Genomic DNA, 20,118 nt, shown 5'->3' with positions numbered 1-20,118 from the left:
AATCACAGTTCCCACCACTATCCTTACCACAATTCCAACCACTACCCGTATCATAATTCCAACCACTACCTCGCCAAAATTCTCACCACTATCCCTACCACAATCACTACCATAATTCCTACCACAATCACTACCACAATTCCCACCACTATCCCTATCACAATTCCAACCAATATCCCTGCCAAAAATCCAACCACTATCCCTACCACAGTTCCAGTCACTATATCAGCTACAGTTCCGACAAATTAAGCGCATTCTGAGAGCGCATACCTCCGTCAGTGCATATACCAGAAAATTCAAATCACCACCAAAATTTAATAAACTCTTCCTTGACCCATGATCCACATATTCAAAAAAATTCATAGCAATCCATCCATAATCTTTTGAGATATCACGTGAACAGACAAATAGGGGTGACTACATAACTATCCCTGTCATTATTCCATCCGACATTCTTACTACGCTGTCAATGCCACCATTCTAACATCTACCCCAACAACAGTTACAACCACTACCACAGTTACAACCACTACCACAGTTACAACCACAGTGCCAGACACTATCCCTACCACTATTCCATTCGACATTCCTACTACAACCACCGTCCATATCCATACCACCATTCCTGTTGGTAGCACCATTCCTACCAAAAATCCAACTTTCATTCCTGCAACTACCGTTCCTACCAATCAACAATCCTACCAAAACTCTGATAACCACTTTTTCGACCAACATACCTACCACAATCCTCATTACTGCCATCGCAGCTTTTACCATTGAAAAACGCCTACCATAGCACTACCAGTACACTACTACCTCCACTACTCCAATCCTACCACCACTCCCACACCCCTACCATGATTCGCACCATACCCACCATCATAACCACCATCCCAATAAGTAGCTACCACAATCCCCAAGCCAATTATCACAGTCTGCCACCACACCCACCACTCCTACCACCAAAACCATTGTCCAAACCACCTCTACCACCACTACCACAACACATACAATAGCCATTATTTCTTCACTTTGTCGCATTACCACCACTACAGTAATTACTATTATTTTTTTAAGTGTCACTCTTACTACCACCCTTCCTATCACCACTATAACCAATTCTATCAACACTATCCTTACCAGCACCATCCCTACCTCCACTAACACCATTACTAACAAAATCCCTACCACTGTTACTTACACCATCCCTACCTCCATTACCAACATTACTGCCACCATCCGTACCATCACTATCACCATTTCTGCCAACACTACAATCATCGCTACCACCACACCTACCACCACTACCACCATCCAGACAATACGCCTACTTGACACGCCTTAAATACTACACTAGGTATATTTTTTCCTACCTGCCACTTAATTAACTTGGGGGGGGGAGGGAGGGACAGGGTGCGAAGTTAAAGAATGAGAGAGAGAGAGAGAGAGAGAGAGAGACGCCTGCACATACCTTTTCGTCCCTACAAGGTGGTCGGAACTTAATAGAAAACCTTAATCTTTTATGAAAGATGGTCTGTCCCTTGAAAACGATCTCTTGACATTTTTCATTCCAGTAATCGTGAAATTCTTGTATTTAGTAGAAGCGGGACTTAGAAAAGAAGTTACCTACAGCCTTCACTAATCCTTCACTACTAAGGCATTTTCCTAAGATGAATAAAATAGTCTGTCAGTAGCAAGAATAACAAAAGACGCCATCGTACTGAATGGATTAGCCTCTTCACTACAATTTTTTTTAAAAGTTCACTCTTGCTGCCACCAGACGATTTTCTTTCGCCATGCCGGGGTCAGATACAGCCTTCATTAACCCTTTCTGTGTGTGAGGTGTTTTCCAAGCTGAATAAAAGCTTCTGGAAGTGCCATAAATGAACCCCAATAATGCATCATCGGACTGCAAGGGTTACTAGGACTACAAAGGCTCTCCCCAGCCCTCTGAACCCCCTGGCAATTCAACGTACCGGAAACTAAACAGCCTGCCGGTAGTAACACTTGTAAGTTTAAACTGTCTGAAAGGAAGTACAGTAGAAAGGACACACACACACACACACACACACACACACACACACACACACACACACACACACACACACACACACACACACACACACACACACACACACACACACACACACACACACACACACAGAAGGAGAGGGGGTAATGCTAATCCAACCCCTCATATTTACCACCGGTATAAACACTATTCACTACTGCATCAAATTAATTCACCCCACTGTTGTTGTTGTTGTAATTGTTGTTGTTATTGTTGTTAGTTGTTTTTGTTGTTGCTGTTAGTTGTTTTTGTTGCTGCTGTTATTGTGGTGGTGGTGGTGTTAGGATGCTACTATTGTTTTTGTTACCGAGCTGAGTACGCTGATGTTTCTGCTGTTGTTTTAATGTTGACATGATGTAATGCTGTAAACAAATGCTTCTGTTTTTGTTATAATGATGTTGATCCTGACACTGAAGTTATTCAAGCTGTTACTAGTATTCTTTTCACTTTTATTGCAATGCTGATGCTACTCTCACTATGCTGATACCGGCAATGATGTGGTGATGCTGATGCTAGAGTTGATGTTATGTTGCTGCATTGCTGATGTTGAGATGATGACAAGAGATGTGACTGATGTGGCGGATGTTTTTATGAAGTTAATGTTATGCTCATGCTTTCTGATGTCAGTTTTATGTTGCAATATTTTTATGTTTTTGACAATGATGTGTTGGAGTGTGTTTTTTTTTCTTTTGTCCACCTCCATAGCCTGGGATCATATTTCAGGGCAATAGGGCAGCGTTTATGAGCCATGCCTTTCCTCTAATTGTTAATGAGGATAGATGATAAACGCAATTCGATAATGAGCTGTTTGTAATGCTATACGGTTCGCTGCCATGCCAAGCTGGAAGGTCATTATTAGTGTATTATTACGAATTTACATGTCACTTTTGATCGCTATTATGGTTACTGATATTGTTGCTCCTACTATTTTCATTACCTGAGTGTTATTACCTTCGCCAAGGAGGCTATATTTTACCCGAGTAGGTTTGTTTGTCTGTCTGTCTGTCTGTTAGCAGGATTACTCAAAAAGTTATCAACGGATTTTGATCAAATTCTGTGGTAGGATGGGCCATGGTCCAACGAGGAAATAATTAAATTTTTGGCCGGATCTGGATCTGGATCCGGATCCGGAGTATCCCACACAATACCTCCAAAAGTTCTCAATGAATTTCAGTGAAATTTTTTGGAAAGGTGGGCCATGCATCAAGACAGATTAAATTTGGGGGTTGACCCGGATCCGAGATTACCCAAAAAGTTCGGAACGGATATTGATGAAATTTTGTGGTAGGGTGGGCCATGGGCCAAGGAAGAAATAGTTAAATTATGGGGAGGATCCACTTCTGGATCCGGAGTACCCCGCGCAATATCTCCAAAAGTTCTCAGTGAATCTCATTGAAGTTTTGTGGAAAGGTGGGCCACAGACGAAGAAAGAACTGATTAACCTTTGGGGCGGATCCGGATCCAGATCCTTTTTAATGGCAATGGCACTGGCGTAGGTAATGCGCTCTCTGAGTGCTTTCTGGTTGCTATTATTATTATTATTATTATTATTATTATTATTGTCATCATTATTTACTTTGCTGGGTGGTAACCATATAACCGGGGTTTCTGGCAGGGTTAAGTGTCCCCCAGAGTCCCCTATCCAAAATCACTTAATCATGGCAGTCATTTTACAGAGCCTCGGAGGGCCCAATAACTGCCCAGGGCTCCAACCAAATGGGCAAATTCGCGTGGCCATGTGGAATGTGAGAGGTGTGCATGAGGAGAGCAAGAGGATGGAAGTGGTGAATGTGTTCAAGAGTGCGAGATATGCCGTGATGACATTGTGTGAAACGAAGACGAAAGGGTGCGAAGTGGAGGAATGGGAGGGTGTGAAATGTGTAAGATCGGGAATGAATGGGCGAGGAAGATGCAAGGAAGGAGTTGCTTTATTGATGAATGAAGTGTGGCAGAGTGGAATGAGAGACTACAAAATTAATGTGTCAACTCGAGGTGTATGTAAGTCAAGTTCAAGTTTGAGAAGATGAAAGTGGCAGTGATTGTAGCATATGCACGTGTGAGGACAAGAGTGAGAGAGAGAGAGACAGGTTTTGGGATGAGCTGGATGAAGTAGTGGGAGAAATGTCCGGGAGCTATAAAGTGATTGTAATGGGGAATATGAATGGAAGAGTAGGCACTGGGCCTGAGAATGACATAATGAGTTGTTATGGAGTACCAGGAGAAAATGATAATGGGAAGAGACTAAAGGATATGTGTCAGGAGAGGAGGTTGTGCATTTGTAACTAGTATTTCAAACACAGAGATGCACATATACAGTAATCCCTGTACTATCCAGACGCCCACTTTCCGGACACCCTACTTACTGGACATTTTGGTCCCGGGATTCAATATTCCCAAAATTGTCCAAAACGCGCAAAAAAAAAAAAATCTGACTTTTTTCCCCCATAATTAGAACTCGGCCCATGAGGCATGGACCAGCTGTGTTTTGGTGCGTAGTTCTGCCGCCATCTGCTTGAGCGCCCCTGCATCCTCCCCACTTACCACTTGTCTCTTGTTGTAAGTGCGCGCTCGTCATTATGGCCGCTCACTTGCTCGCTTTTGTGGTGGTGCCCTACTTCCTGCAGGCTCTGCTGCTGCTCTCCTTCCTCTTGTTAGTGTGTGTGATGATGGCTCTGCCGGCTGAGAAGAGGAAGAGAGTGGTTTTGACTCTGGAGAAGAAGAGGGAAATATTGGACAAGGTGGACGCAGGATGGTCAACCTCACGCATCCTCCGTGAAATCAACCTGGCCCGATCTACTTTGTTTGATATCAAGAAATCGTGGGACAAACTCAAGCAGCACACGGCTGACTTGTCGTCGAAGAACAAATGCAGCGTGGAGAGGAGGAGGATGTTTACTCCCCGGTATGCTAAAGTCGACCACTCCATGTTGATTTGGTATCGACAGCAACGTGCTGCTGGTGTGCTGGTGCGTGGCACGGAGCTGAAGGCTGCTGCTGAGAAGTTCGCAAGGCTTCACAATGCCCCAGACTTCAAGGCATTCGAGGGTTGGCTCTTCACATTCAAGTTACAACGTGGCCTTACCAACCTTAAGTCTCATGGTGAAGCTTTGGACGCCAACGAGGATGGAGTAGAGGAATTTCGGCACAAGATGAAGGGCTTGATCGACAGGGAGGGCCTCACTCTCGGTCAAGTCTACAACGCTGACGAAGCTGGTTTATTCTATCGCTCTTTGCCAATGAACACTCTAGCAGACGAGACAGAGCAGTGTGTACCTGGCCGCAAGCTCCCCAAGCAACGGATATCTGCTTTGTGTTGTGCCAATGTTAACGGCATGCACCGGCATAAGCCCGTTATTGTTGGCCGTGCAAAACAGCCTCGGTGTCTTCGCAGGGTGATGGATGTCCTTCCTGTCATTTGGTACCATTCTTTGAAGGCATGGTTCACTGCCCAGATTTTCAAAGACTGGTTCCACTGCCATTTCATCAAGGAGGTCATCCATTACAAGATGAACACATTGGGAATCCCGTGCAACCAGGTAAAGGCCCTCCTTCTCCTCGATGATGAACCTGCCCACCCATGCGACAAGGACTTGGTGGCTGAGGATGGCGCATTAGGTGCAGGTTTATGCCACCTAATATAACTGCTCTCATCCAACCAATGGACCAAGGAGTGATCGTGGCAACGAAGAGGCTGTACCGAAGGAAGATCCTGGACGAGGTGATGGTTGTTATCGAGGACGAGGACGAGTGCAGGGAGGGACGGAACAAGCGAGGCCAGCAGACTTTGAAAAGCCTTCACCGCTACAACATCAAGTCTGCAATCTACAACTGGACCAATGCATGGAAGGAAGTCCCTGTCAAGACTAGAAAATGGTTGGTTTCGTCTGCTTCTCGGAACAGATGAGGAGCACGATTTCCTAGGTTTTGACGGGGATGACTTCCATGCACGTCTACGTGCGCACGGCGACGATGTTGATGTGGACTAAGTGCGTGAGTGGTTGGATGACGACGAGGGCGATCCTGGGTATCAGACCATGTCTGATATCGAGATCGCATCTTCAGTTGCAGGTGTCAGTACCCAGCTTGAACATTCCGACGAGAATGGCAACAATGATGCAGACTCCTCTCAGTGTGACGCTGCTCCAGCCATCCCCAAGTTGAGTGCACTCCGGGAACACGTAGAGTTCGTTCTTGACTACCTGGAACACCCTGACTGCGACAGGGAGATGGGGCCCTTGGGACTTGAGGAGGATGTGCGTGCTTTCAGGCAGCGCATCATTTATCGCCAAAGTCATCGTTCCTTGCGTCAATCAACCATTGACAGCTTTTTCAGACACGTGACCCCCACTGTGCCCAGCCCTGGCTCCACACCATTGCCTCCCCAAGACAGGCCCTCATCCTCCGAGCCACAGCCCAGCACATCAGCCACGGTGGAGTCACCACTGGACATGAGTTTGCGCCTTTCTTCAGAGTCGTCTGCAGTGGGTAGTCCATCACCACGTCCCAGCAATGCACTTCTAGGCCACCTGCATCAGGTACTCTCAGACTATGACAGTGAATAAACAGCAAGAACTCGCCACTAGACCACACGGGAATTTAGTGTTGTGCATAGAAAAAAAAAAAAAAAAAAACAGTGGTAGTGTTAAGAAATTAGAATTCTAAGTGCAAAGACTTAAATGCACACTGCAACACTGATTTTATTGACGTTCAATGAAGCGCAAATTAGACTAGAGTGTGTAGTGTTAAGAAACTGGATTTATGAGTGCAAAGACTTAAGTGCACAGTGCAACACTTATTTCATTAAGGTGCAATGGAGCACAAGTAAGACTAGAGTGCACAGTGTTAAGAGAACGGAATTCTGAGTGCAAATGACTAAATTCAGTGCAAGACTTCAAGTACAGTGTACTGCAGGTGCTTCAGGTATTCCTTTTTACTGTCAGAGTCTGAGAGGAGGCGGGTTATTCATCGAGATGGTCAGGGACTTATTATAAGTACCCAGAATGTTTCATATTGTACTGTATTTTCATACCTCTAAAACCTCATTTCTCACTTTATGTTCCTTCTTGGTGTGAATAGGGTCTTAGGTGCTATGCATGTGCAAAAGGGAGGTGTTTTTTTGAGTTAGACTAGAATAGGGTCCATAAGTACCAGTCAAGGAGCCAGGGACTTGTGAGTACCCAGAATGTTTAATATTGTATAAACTCACCTCCAAAACCTCAATCTCTGGTTCTTTTGCATTTATTTCAGTCTTTTATGTCCCTTATTGGTGTGAATTGGGTCTTAAATAGGTGCTATGTATGTCCAGTAGGGAGTTGTATAGATGTTTTTCAGAGTCAAGGTAGGTTAGGGTCCATAAGTACAGGTCCAGAAGGCTGGGGCCCACTATCCAGACGGGACCACTTTTCGGACATGCTTTTGGCTGTATTGCATAAGATAGTAGAGAGATTACTGTATATACATGGTACAGAGGGAACAGGGATCGTGCTGAAAGAAGCCTGATTGATTATGTGCTCGTAGAGAGGTCAATGATGGAAATGGTTGCTGATATGAGGGCCGTGAGAGGACGATGTGGACGTCTGTCAGATCATATGATTGTGGTATGAAAGACCAAGCTGAGAGGAGTGAGGTGAATCAGGAGAGAGAGAGGAGTAGTCAGGGAGAAAGACTGAAAGTTGAGAAGCTGAAGATCAAAGAAATGGAAGAGGATTACAGGACCAAAGCAGAGGTGGAGTTAGAATTACTGAATTGGAAAGAAATGGATCTGGACAGCCTGTGGAATGCATATAGGGATTGCTTAGTTAGGATTGCTAAAGCGGTGTGTAGTGTGGCAAGAGTAACAACAAAGAAGAAAAGTACAGCATGGTGGGATGAGGAGGTAAAGAAAGTGGTGGAGGAAAAGAGGAAGAAGTGGCTAAAGTGGTTACAAAACGGGTTCAGTTGAAATACGAACTGAATATGTTCAGCGCAAGAAGCACGTAATGAGACTAGTGAAGAGGAAAAAGCAGGAGGTAAATGAGGCTCTAGGAAGAAAAATGAATGCGAACTACTCTGAAAATAGAAAGTTATTCTGGAAAGAGGTCCGGAAATGCAGAAATGAAAGCAGAAAGAAATGTGATGGTGTGAAGGATGTAGGTGGTAGATCATTAACCCATGGAGATGAAGTAAGGACAAGATGGTAAGAATATTTTGAAAGCCTAATGAATGGGGATAGAGAGAGCAAAGTGGCTGTAAACATAATTAGTTTTTGGGGTTGTGCAGAGAAGGAATGTAGTACCAGGAGACGTGACACTCGCACAGGTGAAGAATGCTGTGAATCGGCTGAAAAATGGGAAAGCAGCTGAGGTTGATGAGGTGTATGCAAAGATGATTAAGTGTAGTGGCAAAAATGGAATGAAGTGCTTGTTGGAGATATGTAAGATGGCATGAATGAGTGAAACTGTGCCTGCAGAGTGGAAAAAGGCTGTGATTGTACCCCTGTACAAAAATAAAGGTGAGGGAAGTGAGTGCAAGAATTATCGTGGCATAAGTTTATTGGGTGTGGTAGGGAAGGTATATGGAAGAATTATTATAGAGAAAGTAAGAGATATATCAGAAGTCCTGGAGAGTGATGAACAGGGTGGCTTTAGGAGTGGCAGAGGATGTGTAGACCAAATATTTGCAGGGCGACAGATAATAGAGAAGGCTTCTGAGAAGGACCATAAGGTGTTTATGACATTCATGGTTCTGGAAAAAGCATATGACAAAGTGAACAGGGATGGATTGCGGAAAGTTTAGTGCATGTACGGTGTAGGGTAGTGGTTCTTAACCTTTTTTGAGTCACGGACCCCTTCGCGAATCTAGTGAAAGCTATGAACCCCTTCCCTACAAAAATGCATATAAGCACAAACACAGCATTTCCATGCAATGAATGTACTTTATTTTATTGAAAACTACCTGACGCAGAGTATGACATACACTGTGTGGGTTTGCAACAAGGTTGTGTGATGTCCCCATGGTTGTTCAATATATATATATGGATGGGGTGATGAGATAAGTAAAAACACGAGTAATGGAGAGAGGGATGGCGCTGGTAATGAATGGTGATGGATGGAATATCTCAAATTTGTTGTATGCTAATTACGCAGTACTGCTTGCATGTACTGGACAAGAACTTGGTAGGCTAGTGTAGAATTTTGCTGATGTCTGTAAGTGTCGTGCCTGGAGAGTAAATGTAGAAAAGAGTAAAGTTATGGTTATTGAGAGAGAAGGTGACTCCCAGTGCAATGTAACAATGCATGGAGAGAGACTGGAATTGGTGAGAGAGTTCAAATACCTGCGTACAGTGATAGAAAAGAGAGGAAAATGTGCAAAAGAAGTTGAAAGTAGAGTGACACAAGGAAGACAAGAAGCTGGTGCAATGAAGGCCTTGATAAGAAACAGAGGCTTGAATGTTGCAACTGCACGAGGCTTACATGAAGGTATGTTAGTGCCAACTTTAACATATGGATGTGAGACTATGGTGTGGCATGAAAATGAAAAGTCAAGAGTAAGGGCAGTGGAGATGGGGCTGCTGAGGAATGTATGTGGAGTATAGAGGGTGGACAGGATACGAAATAATGCGATTCGTGAAAGATGCAAAGTGAGAAAGTCGGTGGACACCAGAATTGAAGAGAGTGTACTGAGATGGTATGGTCATGTGGAGAGAATGGATAAAAATAGAGCGGTGAAAAAGGTATATCTGAGCGAATTTGAAGGAGGGAGGAGGCGAGGTAGGCCAAGGAGAAGGTGGGGAGATATGGTGGATGAATGTGTGAGGAAGAGAGGTTTAGAAGTCGGTGATGCTAGGGAACTGATAGGTGATCGAGCTGGCTGGATGAATGTTGTGAGGAGAAGTGCATGATCAAGAATTTTGGCACCCCTTTTTAACATGCAGCGTCTGGATTGACTATCGGATACGATTATGTAAATCTACAGAACGTGGTGAATGTTTCTGGTGTATCCGATAGAGGCAGGATTCCGGGAGCTTGAATGATGAGTGAATGGAAGTGTGGCCCACTGGACTGGGCAAATCTGGGCTGTCTGGACATTGTTACTCCCCATTCTGCTCTAGGGTGGGAATGGAGGTTCGCATGATGATGATGATGATCATTATAATTATTATTAGATTTCTTCAATTACCGTAACTATATTACAGTAATAATTATCAATCATTAAACATTCCGGCTAATTGTACACATCACACCTATAAAAAATACCAACAAATAATTACTGCTCTCGTCATACTTATCAATGCAAAGAGAATCACTATCGCTAAGGCACTATCATCCATACATATTCGATTTCTTTTACAACATTACCATTTCGTATTGCAATATTCATCATTAGTTTCCTACACATATATAACAAAGTACGTGGTTTACAACTGTGTGTGTGTGTGTGTGTGTGTGTGTGTGTGTGTGTGTGTGTGTGTGTGTGTGTGTGTGTGTGTGTGTGTGTGTGTGTGTGTGTGTGTGTGTTCTTACCTACCTAATTGTTCTTACCTGATTGTATCTTTACAGGAATGAGTCAAGCTCGTACTGTCCCGTGTCTTAAACCATATTTATCATACATATTCTTAAATTTGTGAATTGTTTTGACACACACTATTTCATTCGGTAATGCATTCCAATGATCAATTGCTCTGTTTGGGAAGCTGAATTTCCTTACGTCTTTATCACCTCTCTTCTTATGCAGTTTTTTGCAGTGTCCTCTTGCTGATGCTTCCCCATATGTTAAGTAATCATTTATGTCTATTTTCTCCTTCCCTGATATCCATTTATATAGCATTATCATGTCACCTCTTTTCCTTCTCTCCTGTAGTGTTGGAAGATTCAGTTTATTTAGTCTTTCTTCGTAGCTTAGATCCCTTAAGCTTGGTATCCATCTTGTAGCGGCCCTTTGAACTTTTTCAATCTTGGCTATGTGTTTTTTGAGATGAGGACTCCAGACTACTGATGCATACTCCAGGGCTGGCCTGATGAATGATGTTATTATCCTTCTTAGCATGTCTTCATTTATGTATGTGAATGCTATTCTCATATTTGCAAGCAGTGTATACATGGACTCTGAAAGAACAATAATGGCCCCCAGTCCCGTGCAGCCCTTAAATGGGCAGGGGGTGCTAAGAATCTCACGGTTGCCTCAATTACAATATAATTCCTTTGTTAATGCAAAAAATACAATTAAAATTGGTAACTGGAATGTGAGAACGCTAAATCATGACGGTAAAATCGATGAGTTAGTGAAGGTTTTTCAAAATTACGGACTTGATATTTGTGCTCTGACAGAAACTAGATTAACTGGAGTCGATAAGTTGGATTTGGAGGATGGTATACGTTTATTGATATCTGGCCGACAGGATGGAATGCATTATCAGGGAGTAGGATTGTTGCTGGGTTGTAAGGCAAATAAGGCTTTATGTGAGTGGGATCCTATAGATGAGCGATTGTTATACGCACGGTTTAAATCAAATCATGGCAAAATCAGTCTGTTTTTTTTTTTTTTTTTTTTTATGCGAGGAAGAAGGAACCAAAGGCCATGAGCCCGCAGTAACAGTTCCCTCCAAGAGAAAAACAAAATACAATAGAGAGCCAAATTCAAGATCCGATCATTTTGAGATGCCTGGACACACTACGTTTGAAAGACTGGAGATCATAGGCAGGAAATACAGACAGAGGGAGACAGTTCCAGAGTTGACCTGTTGCATAAATGAAAGACTGGGAGTAACGGTTAACTCTTGCATTAGAGAGTTGGACAGAAAAGGGATGAGAGTTTGCTGCCAGACGGGTGCTACGCGCCCGTCGTAGAGGTGGAGGAATGCAAGCAGACAGTTCAGAGGAGCAGTGACCATTAAAGTAGCGATAGAAAAGAGATAAAGATGCAACAGTGCGGCGAAGAGACAGAGGTTGAAGGGAGCCAGTAAGAGGAGGAGAGTTAATGAGACGAAAAGCCTTTGACTCCACCCTATTGAGAAGAGCTGTATGTGGGGAGCCTCCCCACACATGAGAGTTGTACTCCACACAGGGGCGGATAAAACCCCTGTATAGAGTCAACAATTGTGCAGGGGTAAAGAAAGAGCGGAGTCGGCTTAGCACACCCAATCTCTTGGAAGCAGATTTTACAAGAGATGCAATATGATCTTTCCAAGATAAGTCCCGAGTAAATGAAACCCCAAGCATGTTCAAGGATGATGCAGGATTAATCTGAATATTATTAAACATTAGTGGGTATACCTGTGGAAGATTTTGTCGGGTTGATAGGTGTAAGAACTGAGTCTTAGATGCATTAAAGACAACCATATTATTTTTACCCCAGTCAGAGATATGAGCCAAGTCAGACATTAGGTGTGCCATAGCCTCATCCCTTGTTTCTTGAAGTAACTGTTGAGATGGGCGTTGCGGGAACCGAATGGAAAGGTGAAGGGTGGAGTCATCAGCGTATGAGTGGATAGGGTTAGATGTACAGCTTAGAAGATCATTGATGAATAAAAGGAAGAGAGTTGGTGATAGGACAGAGCCCTGAGGAACACCACTGTTCATAGATCTAGGAGAAGATCGATGGCCGTCTACGACAGCAGCTATAGAACAACCAGAAAGGAAGCTAGCGATGAAGGCACAGATAGAAGGATAGAAACCGTAGGAGGGCAGTTTGGAAATTAAAGATTTATGCCAGACTCGATCGAAAGCCTTTGAGATGTCAAGTGCAATGGCAAAGCTTTCGCCAAAGTCCCGAAAGGAGGATGACCAGGAGTCTGAAAGGTAGGTGAGAAGATCGCCAGTGGAGCGTCCCTGACGGAACCCATACTGACGATCGGAAAGAAGGTTGTGATAGGAAAGATGCCTTAAAATTTTTCTATTAAGAATTGACTTGAAAACTTTTGAAATACAGGACGTTAAAGCAATTGGACGATAGTTGGAGGGTTGGGAGTGGTCACCCTTCTTTGGGACTGGCTGAATGAGAGCAAACTTCCAGCAAGAAGGAAAGGTACAAGTTGACAGACAAAGGCGGAATAGTTTGCCTAGGCAGGGTGTAAGCACAGAAGCACAGTTTTTGAGAACAACAGGAGGGACCCCATCAGGCCCATATGCCTTGTTAGTACTGAGGCCAGTAATGGCAGAAAATACATCAACTGAAGAAATTTTAATGTCAGCCATGAGGAAGTCAGAGGGGGGAAGTGATGGAGGAACAGCACCGGAATCGTCTAAGGTGGAATTGGAGGAGAAAGTCTGTGCAAAGAGATCTGCTTTATCAGTAGAAGAAATAGCTACAGAACCATCAGAGTAGAAAAGAGGAGGGAAGGATGATGAGGTAAAGTTGTTAGAAAGATTTCTGGCAAGGTGCCAGAAGAAGCGGGAAGAATTCGAGTTGGAGAGTTGAGAGCATTTAGTATGGATGAAATTATTTTTAGTAGAGCGAAGAACAGACTTAGCACGATTCCAGGCAGAAACGTAAAGATTATGTGATTCAGGGGTGGATTGGCTCCGGTACCTTTTGTAGGCCTTCTCCTTGTTGCGGACAGCATTAGAACAAGCGTGATTAAACCAAGGCTTTCTTGCGTTAGTCAAAGGATATGAGAAAGGAATGTATGCTTCCATGCCCGAGAGAATAACCTCCGTAATGCGCAAGGCACACTCAGGTGGCTCACGGCCATGGAAGCAATAATCATTCCAGGGAAAATCAAAGAAGTACTGCCTGAGGGCCTCCCAGTCCGCGGCTCCAAAATGCCACAGACGACGTTTCCCTGGAGGGTCCACAGGCCGTACTGGAGCGATAGGACAGGTTAAGGTAATAAGGTTGTGATCGGAGGAGCCCAACGGAAAGAAAAGATTAGCAGAGTAAGCAGAAGGATTAGTTGTGAGGAAGAGGTCAAGTATGTTGGAGCTCTCTCCAAGGCGGTCAGGGATACGGGTAGGGTGCTGTACAAGCTGCTCTAGGTCATTAAGGATAGAAAAGATGTAGGCTTGTTCACCAGGTGGATCCGTGAAAGGAGAGGAGAGCCAAAGGTGGTGGTGAACATTGAAATCTCCAAGAATGGAGATTTCAGAGAAAGGAGAAATGGACAGAATGTGTTCCATCGTAGAAGTAAGATAGTTGAAGAATTTTTGATAGTCAGTAGAATTAGGGGATAAGTAAACAGCAGAGATACCTTTAGTCAGAGAATGACAGGAAAGCTGAAGCCAGAGAGTGGAGAATTCAGAAGAATCAAGTTCAGGAACACGAGAGCAAGATAAGTCGTTGCGTATGTATACACAACAGCCACCTTTGGCTTTGAAATGAGTATAGAGAAAGTAGGAGGATACAGAAAAGGGTTTGCTGTCAGTTGCCTCAGACAGCTGAGTCTCCGTTAGAAAAAGAAGGTGAGGTTTAGAGGAGGAGAGGTGGCGCTCAACAGAGCGAAAGTTAGATGAAAGGCAGCGAATGTTGCAGAAATGAAGAAGAGAGTCAGACAGTGGTTCCAGGCACCTCGAGTCGTCACCGGGAGAGGGGCAGATGGCGGGGGCATTTATGGTCCCCCCCCCTGGGGACTCCGAGGCTGGGTGAATTGATGCCATTTTGGTGAACTTTGAATAGGAAGTGTAGTGTGTACTGTGCATGTAATTTGGTGAAGATAGATAGAGAAATTTGTACTGGAGAGCATGCTGGCCTACTCTCTGTGTAACTGAGACACTGAAAAAGTTCAGCAAAGGGGGATGGTCAGGAACTAGTCCTGAGGGCTGATGAAACGGGAGCTCCAACACTCCCTGTCATCAGCTTTCCATCCACCTCGGGAGTACTGCCCTGCTCGACTGGTGCTCCTAATGATGCACTCGATGAAAGGAAAGATACATTTTATGAAAAGTTGCAAGAAGGAGTAGGAAGGGTACCTAGACATGATGTTTTGATCTGCGTTGGAGACTTTAATGCAGTAATGGGCTGTTCAAATGAGGGATTTGAGGCATGTATGGGTAAGATGGGAGTTGGTAGTAGGATGAGTGAAAACGGAGTGAGGTTTGGAAGCTTCTGTCTAGCAAATGACTTAGTCATCGGGGGCACACTCTTTCAGCATTGCAATATACACAAGACAACTTGGGTGTCGCCGTGTGGAAAATATAAAAATCAGATTGATCACATCGCTATCAGTAGGAGGCATAGAAGTTCTCTGCTAGATGTTCATGTTAAACGGGGAGCGGATATTGGTAGTGACCATCAACTCAGCATTGCAAAAATAAGGTTTAAACTTAAAAATCAGAAGAAGGAAAAATCTGGTGTTGGTAGATACGATATTGTTAAGCTTAGAAGGGAAGGAGAAGAAAAGGAGGAATTCAGATTAGAATGCAGAAATAGGTTTTTGGTGTTGGAAACGTTGGAAGAGGGGGAGAGAAGTGTAGATGAGATGTGAAAGGATGTGAACAAAATTTTGCATGAGACTGCTGAATGTACGATTGGAAGGAGACATAGATTCAGGAGAAAGAAATGGATATCAGAGGAAACGTGGGATATGATAAAAAAGAGAGGTGAGGCTAAATTGAGGAGTGAGATGCAATGCGTTGATGAACGAGAGATTGAATTAGCAAGAGCTGCGTACTGGAGTTTGAATTCAGAAGTAAGAAGGTTAGCTAGGAGAGATAAAAGAAGATGTGTGGATGAAAAGGTTGCAGAGACTGAAATCTTAATAAACAAAAATGATGGACAGAGTCAAAGAATAGCATATGAATCGATTAGAGAACTGAGTGGTAATGCAGGTAAACGCAAGGAAATACCAGTTAGAGACAGGGAAGGAAATTTATTGACCAAAGATGGAGATATTAAAAATAGATGGAAAGAGCATTTTGAGACAGTTCTTAATAGACCAATACCACCAGAAGAGGATATACCGTCTGCTCAGGAAGATTGAAATATAGAAACAGGAGAGTTGAGGCTTGCAGAAGTGGAGAAAGCAGTAAAACAGTTAAAGAATAATAAGGCACCAGGGGAGGATGGTTTATTTCCGGAAATGTTTAAAGTGGAGGGGGATAGATTAATAATGATCTTGACCAAGCTATTCAATAAGATATGGGTGACGGGGTTACTACCATCAGTTTGGAAGAATGGTGTAATTGTTAAAGTTCCGAAGAAGGGAGGCCTGAGTGAATGTGGTAACTGGAGGGGAATCTCTGTCACCGATAGCTTTGAAAGTTTTCAGTAGAGTGTTGTTAAATAGGTTGGAGCCGGTGGTTGAGGGTATTCTGAGGGATGAACAGGCTGGTTTTAGAAAGGGACGTGGTTGCAATGATCAGATCTTTATAGTTAGGCATTTGATGCAGCAAGTTAATGAAATGAGAGTACCGTTAAGTCTTTGTTTTGTTGATTTTGAAAAGGCTTTTGATAGTGTTTCGAGAGAGACTATGGGGAAGATCATGAGACATTATGGAATACCAGAGGAGTTTGTGAGGGTCATTATGAACATGCATGAGGACACATTTTGTAAAGTGATGGTTGATGGTTGTCTGAGTGATTCGTTTGAAGTCAAGTCCGGAGTAATTCAAGGTGGTGTTCTATCGCCTTTACTATTTATATTGGTCATTGATTACATTATGAAATGCGTTGGAACAGAAACCGGTGCAGGTGTCATAAGACTTTGTAGTTACTTGTAGAGAAGTATATTTTAGACTTGTGGTCGAGCGGCTTTTATATCTTGTAGTAGCTTCCCCACCAAATGTCATGTAGTGACAGGAGAGGTAAAGAATAGTATGGGACTATTTTTATTTGTCTTGGAAATATTAACAAAAGTCCCGGGTAGCTACCTCCCTGTCTCGCTATCTGTTTCTCTCTCTCAAATTGCTAAGCCCTTCTCCCGTCACCTGTCTCCTCTGAGGCCTGTCTACTCCTCTGTTGCCTCTTCTGTGGCTAATCTCCGTCTCGACCTCTCTCTAGGGTCGCTTGTCTCCTTCTACTCTCTCTTTCCTAAAATCTGGTGTAGCAGGGGTGTGTCACGTGTGTTCCTCGTGGATCTTTGTTCACGAGAGGACTGCTGACAGCTAACTGCATCATCTCCTTACTGGCCGCTGTCGTCAGCTTTCCTCAGTGTTAAGAGTGTGTAAGCATGTTTAGCACTGCTCGATTCTCGCAGACACAACACCTTCTCATCATCTGACTCCCTGCTTCTATCTATCTATTTATCTATCTATCTATTATGTAGTCCTACATTTGCTCGGCCGCGCGAAAATGGCGTACCATCGACATTTAATAGTTATAACATATTAATACATACTACATACACATTATAATGAACTTAGAAGCTAAATAAGTGAAATACATAATATTGTAAAGTAACATAATTGTATGAATATTGTATACATATATTATTCATAGTAAATAGTGATTATTCAGTAATATTACATTTTAAACAAGTTGTATACATATTTGAATAAATGCAATGGTTGTTGTATAACACTTTGTAAGACGTGCATGTACAACAGACGTACGCATATAATTGTGCAATGGTAATACTGCAAAGTTATACATTACATATTTGAGTTATCACTTTAGTAATGTCTAATATTTCACCTAACTTGTATGATGATACTGGTAATATAGAATTGTGCTATAACTGTATGACTTATATTGTGTTAATGCATAATTGTGTTGGCCTTATAACTGTAGTTACATTTTGTTAATGCAACTCTTACATAAGTGTCTTGGCCTTATAATTGTAGTTAAAGTTACATAAAAGTTACATCTTGTTAATGCAACTGTTACATAATTGGCAAAGTGTAACATAATGCAATCGTTTGTCGTTACATAATTGTTACATATCGTTTGTAGGTACATAATTGTAGTTAGTGTAACATAATGCAATCGTTTGTCGTTACATAATTGTTACATATCGTTTGTAAGTACATTATTGTAGTTAAAGTTACATAAAAGTTACATCTTGTTAATGCAACTGTCACAGAAATGGTACATATTGTTTGTAGTATTGTTTGTAGTTACAAAATTGTAATAAGTGTAACATAATTGTAATAACTGCAGTCCTAACATATGCTGCGGTCGATGATAGTGATGATGTGTCATGCCACTTGTTTGTGGAGACACAATTTGCTTTTTTGTTTGTAGTTTATGTGGTATTTTGGCATATGTAGTAACACTTACACTTATTTTCATTTGTTTGTTATGTGATCTTACTCTATTTCTCTTTTTTCTGTTTTACTTTTCTTTCTTTCTTTCTTTTTTTTTTTGGATGTATTGATTTTCTATTGTTTGTTTCTCTTTGCTTGTGTACACTTTTTCCATTTTGTTCATGGTTGCATAATTACTGGTTAATTTCCTTGGGATACTTTTTTTTAAAGTTTAGTTTATATTGCACAGATATTATTGAAAACGATATTATATAGTCCCATATTTTGTTATTTTATATAAAAAATATATACATATATACAGTATTAACTATATACACTGATTTGTTGTTCACCTGTACCTATCGTGAGTAATATGTGTGTCAGCACTGTGTGGAAATCATTGTCTTCACGATTGTGTTGAAGATGTTCACTCTTGCTAACGGCATTTGTGTTGGCCATTTTTTTTTTTTTTCTAGTTTACCTTGTAACTTAATTTATGTGTTTCCACTAGGAAGCTTTAATTAATAAATGTTTAATACAGTTCTTTTAATTGCTCACCGAGTAACTGTGATTGTATATTTTCTTTATCACTTTGTAGATATAATAATGTATAGTTGTATGTATGAAACACGTATTTTATGTAGGTATAATTGGTAACACTCGTTGGTAGTAAATAAATGTTATAATAAATGAATGAATATATACAGTGTAGAATATTTATCGTTGGTGATTATTTAGTGTTTGAGTTATGCAGATAACTGAAGTAAGTATGTGTATTTAAGCTGTAACTATACAACACGTTTTATATGTTTGTGCAGAAGCTTATTGTCTATCACTGTGTATTGTATAAATGAAGTAACTATGTAACTCACTAATTTTTACCGTGGTGGGAAATGGTGTGAGTGGTGTTGCACGTGGTGATAGCGTTGTCCTTCGCGGGTTGATTGGCGTGTTGTCGTCTCAGCACATGGTGACGTCGGCTTCCCACACTGGTAGCTGTGGTGAGTGAATGAGTAGCGATGAGTAACTTGAGTGAAGATGAGTGAGTAAGATGAGTTATGAGTCGTGTCTCACTCTTCGTTTGTTTGTTCCGTTTTTCTATGTCGATGTTTTCTCGGTCCTTTTCTCTAGTGATTTACTCGTTGTGGGATGAAGACTGCCGCTACTTGTAGGTGCATGTAGAAGATTATACAGACGACGTAGAGTTGTTAATTGTAGTTGATTGTAGATGGCTGTAGTTCGCTGATTCGTCGTGGACTTGTAGACTATTTGCACTGTAGGCTGTATTTTGTAGGATTCAATGTAGAACTGAAGCTAATCTTGTAGTCTCGGTTGCTTTTGTAGAAATTTGCTTTTAATTCGGAGACGATGTCCGCAGATTTGCTGGTTTGTCGTTAAGCTACTTGCAAGGCGTTGAGTGATCTCTTGACCTCTGCATCAGCGTAATGATCTGGGAGACGGAGGGGGCTGGATGGAGAGAATACTGTCAGGAGCTGATGTTGTTGGTTGTTTTCAATCTTGATATTTTGTAGGAATTTAATGTTGATTCGTAGACGAGGTTCGTATACGTTCGCTGCTACCAAATGTCATAAAGACTTTGTATCATAAAGCAGCGACTTTGTATTTGCTTGTAGAGGCAGGAGAGGTAACGAATAATATGGGACTATTTTTATTTGTCTTGTAAATATTAACAAGTCCCTCACACGGAACGAATATAAGTCCCGGGTAGCTACCTCCCTGTCTCGCTATGTTTCTCTCTCTCAAATTGCTAAGCCCTTCTCCCGTCACCTGTCTCCTCTGAGGCCTGTCTACTCCTCTGCTGCCTCTTCTGTGGCTAATCTCCGTCTCGACCTCTCTCTAGGGTCGCTTGTCTCCTTCTACTCTCTCTTTCCTAAAATCTGGTGTAGCAGGGGTGTGTCACGTGTGTTCCTCGTGGATCTTTGTTCACGAGAG

The sequence above is a fragment of the Coenobita brevimanus genome, chromosome 29 (assembly GCF_032717465.1).
Source record: "Coenobita brevimanus isolate Jiangsu-jjx chromosome 29, ASM3271746v2, whole genome shotgun sequence".
Classification (NCBI taxonomy): domain Eukaryota; kingdom Metazoa; phylum Arthropoda; class Malacostraca; order Decapoda; family Coenobitidae; genus Coenobita; species Coenobita brevimanus.
The sequence above is the reverse complement of the archived record's forward strand: the minus strand, read 5'-3'. Positions refer to the sequence as shown.